Here is a 5,972-nt window from a genome sequence, read left to right as displayed (position 1 = left end):
TCGTTCAGAGGTGATTGAGTTGAGAAACGAAGGCTTGGAAAAAGATAAAATTTTGATTTCATTGGTAGATAAAGTGAAAGAAGATGAAACCAACTACCATGCTCAGATCGAAGCCCAAAAAACCGAGATTGAAGATCTTCGAAGGCAATTGGCTGAAGCTAATGAAAAATGCGCGCTTGCACAGGCCAACCAAGAAATTAGTGAATACTAGAAAAATAAGCTAGAGAAAAATGTTGAAGAACTTCATGAATCCAAGGAAAAGTGTTTTGAAAAATCCTTAGATTGCGTGAAGAAATTAAAAACTAGCTTCTCCAAAGTGGGCGCCTACTCTTCTGAAGAAAATTTTATCCGAGGCGACCCCGAAGGTGTTATTGAATGGATAAGTGGAGAAGCTGAAGCCTTCGAAGAAATAATGAATGACCATGGGGACATCTGCGCCTTCTCCGGCGCTCGAGCAATTGCAGCTATCCTGGAGAAGGCTAGATGTGATCATGTTAAGACTATAACTCAGGCCGAAGCTGCCTTCTCTATTGACGCCACGAAGGACCCTTCAGCCGAAGCAACTTTAGCGGGTGGAAAATTCTACTCTAATGTCTAGGTAAACGGTGGCCGAGAGCTGACCCATGAAATTATAAAAAAGAATGAGGAAGACACCCACGACGCCCGAGAAAAAGCAAAGCGAGCTGAAGAGGCTGCCGAGCGTGAAAGGCGCATAGGTATTGTTTTTGATTTTTTAGCTTCAGTACTTGCTTTGAGGCTTCGTATTAACAATTTTCTTACTACAGCTGAACTATCCCCGCCACCGAAGCCGTACGATCCCCTAGCTGATCCAGAGATGAAGGAATCATTAGACATCATAAGCATGGTTGAATCCATTATTGACGAAGTCGTCAATAAATTACTGAACGAAGTTGCGGAGAATGTCCTTAGAGAGGAATAGGTTTTATTGTAAAAACATTTTGAAAAGCTTGATGTATAGAACAAATGAAGGAAGATTAGACCTCTTTTGTAACAAAACTATGTAATGTTTCAAGTATGTAATATTGAATCAAAAATGTAGACTGTTGTAATTTATTTCTTTGTGATGCATGAAACATACTCACATACCTCTTTTTGAGCCTTCAGCGAAAAAAAACACCTTCCCTTCTTTTCATGCTTCGTAAAGAAAGAAACCCCTTCTAGGGCAAATCTGATTATTACCCGAAGCTTGCTTCGTGCCTTGGCACAGTTTTATTCAATCGAAGTATTTTCGAAGATTTGCTTCGCATTCAGTATCTTCTGTTGATGCGATAAGATGTATGATGTGATGCTATGCTAAATGATGCGATGGTATGCCGCAATATGATGATGCTTTAACACCCACACTTACACCCACACTGATACACGAAAGACTCTGCATCCCTTTGGGAACGTCTTTTGAGTCTAAGCTCTGCATCCCCTTGGGAACATCTTTTGAGCTTCTTCACCTTCTATTTCGGTGGTATAAGTTCTGCATCCCCTTAGGAACGTCTTTTGAACTTCTTCGCCTTATATTTCGGCGGTATTTAGCTCTGCATTCCCTTTGGAACGACTTTTGTGCAGAAAACTTACACTGCGCTCCTTTAGGAATGACTTTTTGTAGCTTCATCAATTTTGGCTCTGCATTCCCTTAGGAACGACTTTTGAGCAGAAAACTTACTTCTGCGCTCCCTTAGGAACGACTTTTGTGGCTTCGTAAATTTTGGCTCTGCATTCCTTTAGGAACAGCTTTTGAGCTTCGAATTTTAAGAGTCTTCTTTCACGCTTTGTAAATCCATAAAAAAGATATATTTCATTCTGGTGTAAGCAAAATTATTACAAGAAATTGAGACTGAGTTTTTCATTACTTATTTCTTATACAAAAAGTAAAAATGGCATAAAAGATAACAGTGCTTCAGAGGTAGGATATCTCTTAGTAAATGTGCTTTGATTCTAGTACAGTGTTGTTGACTGTACGAGCTTCGGACTCTTCCCTGAAGTCACGTTGTTGTTGAGGGTGTTGGCGCCCTTCTGGCTGCTGGCTTTGAGTATGAGCAGGTGGCAAAGGTGGTGGTAGTGCAAGCTGAGGCCAGAAGCTTGTGAATGGCTTGCCGAAGCAACAGAAGCTGCAGGTTGGTTGCCCACATATTCTGGTATGTAAGGAGAGTAGCACGAAGTAGTGTGTAAAACCTGCTTCGGCTGGTTCTGTCGAGCTTCTGCTTCAACAATCTCCTTTTGCTTCTAAATAGTAATTTGGCACGTTCTTGTAGTGTGACCCTTGTATTCACCACAGAACAAGCAATAGATTTTCCTGGGTTGATCCCATATCTTCCTCCGAAGCTCCTGCCACCTCTGCCCCTTGGAGCTGGCAGCCTGAAAGAGCTCTGCTGGTGCCCTGAAGATTGTGAGCTTTGCAGTGGCCTCTGAAGCTGACTTCCTCTATGATCATTCTGACTGGAGCTGTGAATAGATCTAACGTGCCTAGGGTGAATCCTTCCTCCGAAGCCCCTAGTCATCTCAGAAAACCTATAAGCTTTCTCCCTTCTTTGGCGGAAATCATTGTCAGCCCGGATGTACTCATCCATTTTCTGAAGCAGCTTCTCCAGAGTCTGGGGGGTTTCCTAACGAAATATTGAGCCGTAGGCCTTGGTCGAAGGCCCTTGATCATGGCCTCAATGACGATTTCATTAGGCACTGTGGGTGCTTGTGCTTTGAGACGTAAGAACCTTCGGACATATGCCTGAAGGTACTCCTCATGGTCTTGTGTACACTGGAACAAGGCCTGAGCAGTGACTTGCTTCGTCTGAAACCCTTGAAAACTGGTGACCAGCATGTCCTTAAGCTTCTGCCATGATGTGATTGTCTCTGGCCGGAGAGAAGAGTACCATGTCTGGGCCACACTTCGGACTGCCATGACGAAGGGCTTTGCCATGACGAAGGACTTTGCCATGACAGCGGTGTTGCCTCCATATGAGGATATTGTTGCCTCATAACTCATCAAGAATTGCTTTGGGTCCGAGTGCCCATCGTATATGGGTAATTGGGGTGGCTTGTAGGATTATGGCCATGGAATAGCCTATAGTTTTGCTGCCAAGGGAGAAGCATCATCAAAAGTAAAGCTACCATGATGAAAATCATCGTACCATTCATCTTCGTTGAATGAGCCCTCTTGGCGAAGCTCCCTATGTTGGGGCCTTTGGTCACGATCATCTTGGGTAAGATGACGCATTTCTTCAGCAGCTTCGTATATCTTCTTCTGAAGGTCGGCCAGCCGGACCATCTTCTTCTTTTTCCTTTGCACCTGCTGATGAATGACTTCTAGGTTCCTGATCTCCTGGTCCAGCTCCTCCTCCTGAAGTGTTGGGCTGGTGGCCTTTCTCTTTTGGCTTCTGGCTTCTTGGAGAGATAGCATCTCCTAATTTGTGTCCAGTGGATGCAGTGCAGCCCCTGGCGCTGTTGTCTTCTTTGGCGGCATGACGAAGGTTGATGCTTTGCCTAAGATTGTGGAAGTGAGTACACCGGAGGTGGGCACCAATGTTGGGGACTTGTTCTCAAATGCTATGAATTAAGAGCAAGGCAACACAAAATGTTAATAATTAGAGACCTTCGTCCTTCGAAGCATTATCTCCTTCATGATATAATGATCTTCAGACGAATGTCATGAAGGACGTACCTTCATCATTTCAACATTTAATAATGAGAGCAGAAACATATGAGACACGGAAAACAACATGAATAATCATATGACATTATCAATATCACTTTCTTATATTATTAAGAATTAACACAAGCAGTAATGAATTACATTTATACCTTCGGATTGACAGAAGGCAAAAGTCCAGACGTGACGTGCAAATGAATACCAGTCAGCGTGAACAGTACGATGTTACTGTTTATCTATTTATAGACACAGGATGCAGCCTGTGTAGAATTACAATCATGCCCCTGACATTTACTATTAACTTAGGGAGAATCTACTGAGGACTAAACAACCTTTTCCCCTTTTAGTCGGTTTCATTCTCCACCGCTGAGCCGAAGCTCTTCTACAAGTAGCTTCGGAACTGGTTCATTCTTCTCCCGAGCCGTGCTTTTCACATCATGTACAACTTCATCCCATGTCCAAAGGTTCCTATACACGTAGTATACTTGGAGAACATGTTAGTTGTGTTTTTGAGGACCTTCGGAGGACAAAGGCCCCCAACAGTTGTCCACTAAGATTTGATAATTTTCATTCAAGCTCCTTACATGGTTTATTTTAGCCTTCATGTCATTCATCTTTACTTGAGCATTGCTCAGGTTGACGACCACTTCGTTAGATGATTGCCTTAGCTTCTTCATTTAAAATTCATGTTTCTTTTTCATCTGGTCCGTCTCAACTTCAAGTAAGGCGATGTGCTTTTTTTGCTCAGCATTTGAAGTTTTGAGCCTCTGGACTTCGGTCCGGTTCTCAATAAAGTCCTTTTCCAATATCTTGAAAGATTTCTCTTTCTTTGCAATCAAACTGAAGCCCTGACACTTTGGATCTAAGCTTCAAAATTTCTTTCTGAGCAGCTTTGTTTTCAACTTTTCTCCTGTTCTTCAACGGTTTGCCTAAAAATAGGCCCTACGAGAATTTAGAAGATGGGTTTTTCGATAAAGCAATACAAAGCTAAAAAACAAAGGTTAATAAAATCACCTTGAGATGAGTATAAGCAAAACAATCAGATAAGTCCTCATATGATATTGTTGACAGCATTGCTTCTAGCCTTGGGAAGCCAACATTGTCGGCCATATAGTGTCACACATCTGTTTCCATGTTGTCCGGGCAGCAGTATAGATAATCATCATGCCCGCCCCAAAAATCATGGACCCCGAAGCTTACCCCAATTGTTTGGCGAAGGCAACAACCTCGACCAGTTGCTTCGCCCCCATCACCTTCCCCACAGCGTGGTGAACTCGGTACCTTCAGCCACACAGGACTTGGTCGAAGGGCCCTTCGCTGAGTGGTGTGTCATCTTCGATAGATTTGTTATCTTCCTCAATTTCAGTATGCCCTTTCCCTTTCTCCTTCGCTAGAACCGACTTGGAGGAACCTTGTCTTTGGCTTCTATGGCTGCCAAAGGGGGTCATCGCTGCAGTAGTCTGTTTAAGTTCTCCCCCATATGGACTAGCCTTCCTTCAGCAGGTGGTGTCGGGGCCTTCAGCAGCAAACTTGTGTCGGCAGTCGCCTCATCTTCTTCTTTGAAGACATCAAAGAAAGAACTCATTACTGGAGCTATCAGCTCCCTGTCATCCTCATCTTCGTCACTTTCTAGAAGCACCTCCAAAGGCTTAACCCTCTATGCTATCAAGTCGATAACCTCTTCAATTTTCGCTTCTTTAGTTCCCATAGGAGGGGGCTCTTCAATTTTAGCTTCAATCCTAGCTTCGTGTACAGCCTGAGAAATTCAGAAACATAGAATTAATAAAACAAATCCATAACAATTATACCTAAAATAAAAAAAAGCTTATTTACTGGGATTTCCTCCAAAGTCTGAGGAGATGATCCGGCGTGGATGTTCGGAACCTTGCTATGCCTTGTGGTCACTTTCTTCTTCCTTTTCTTTGAATCCTGATCCATGACAGGATAATCAGGATAGAAGAATCCAATGGCCTCAAAAACATGATTTAGTCCACATCTCTTTCGAGCCCTAAAGGACTGTTGTAGAGCCTCGGCTTCCGACTTGCTAAAATTATCAAGAATTTCAATGCACTTTGCTTCAACAAAATCTAGCCAACCATCGATGGGTTCTCCAAACTCATCTTCAAATTTATACTTACATCGAAGCCTAATTAGCCCAGGCTCAACATCTGAAGCATCCCCTTCCGACACCTTCGGCATGTCCCACTCAGCTGCCAATGGCCACGTTTTAAAAGCTAAGTACTCTTGAACAAGATCCCTCGTCCCAATATAAGTGCTAACAACATTGAAGGCAACTATGGCAGCTTAAGCTTCA

This window comes from Zea mays, chromosome 4, assembly GCF_902167145.1.
Source record: "Zea mays cultivar B73 chromosome 4, Zm-B73-REFERENCE-NAM-5.0, whole genome shotgun sequence".
In the NCBI taxonomy this organism is placed as follows: Eukaryota; Viridiplantae; Streptophyta; class Magnoliopsida; order Poales; family Poaceae; genus Zea; species Zea mays.
Note: the sequence above shows the minus strand (reverse complement) of the source record.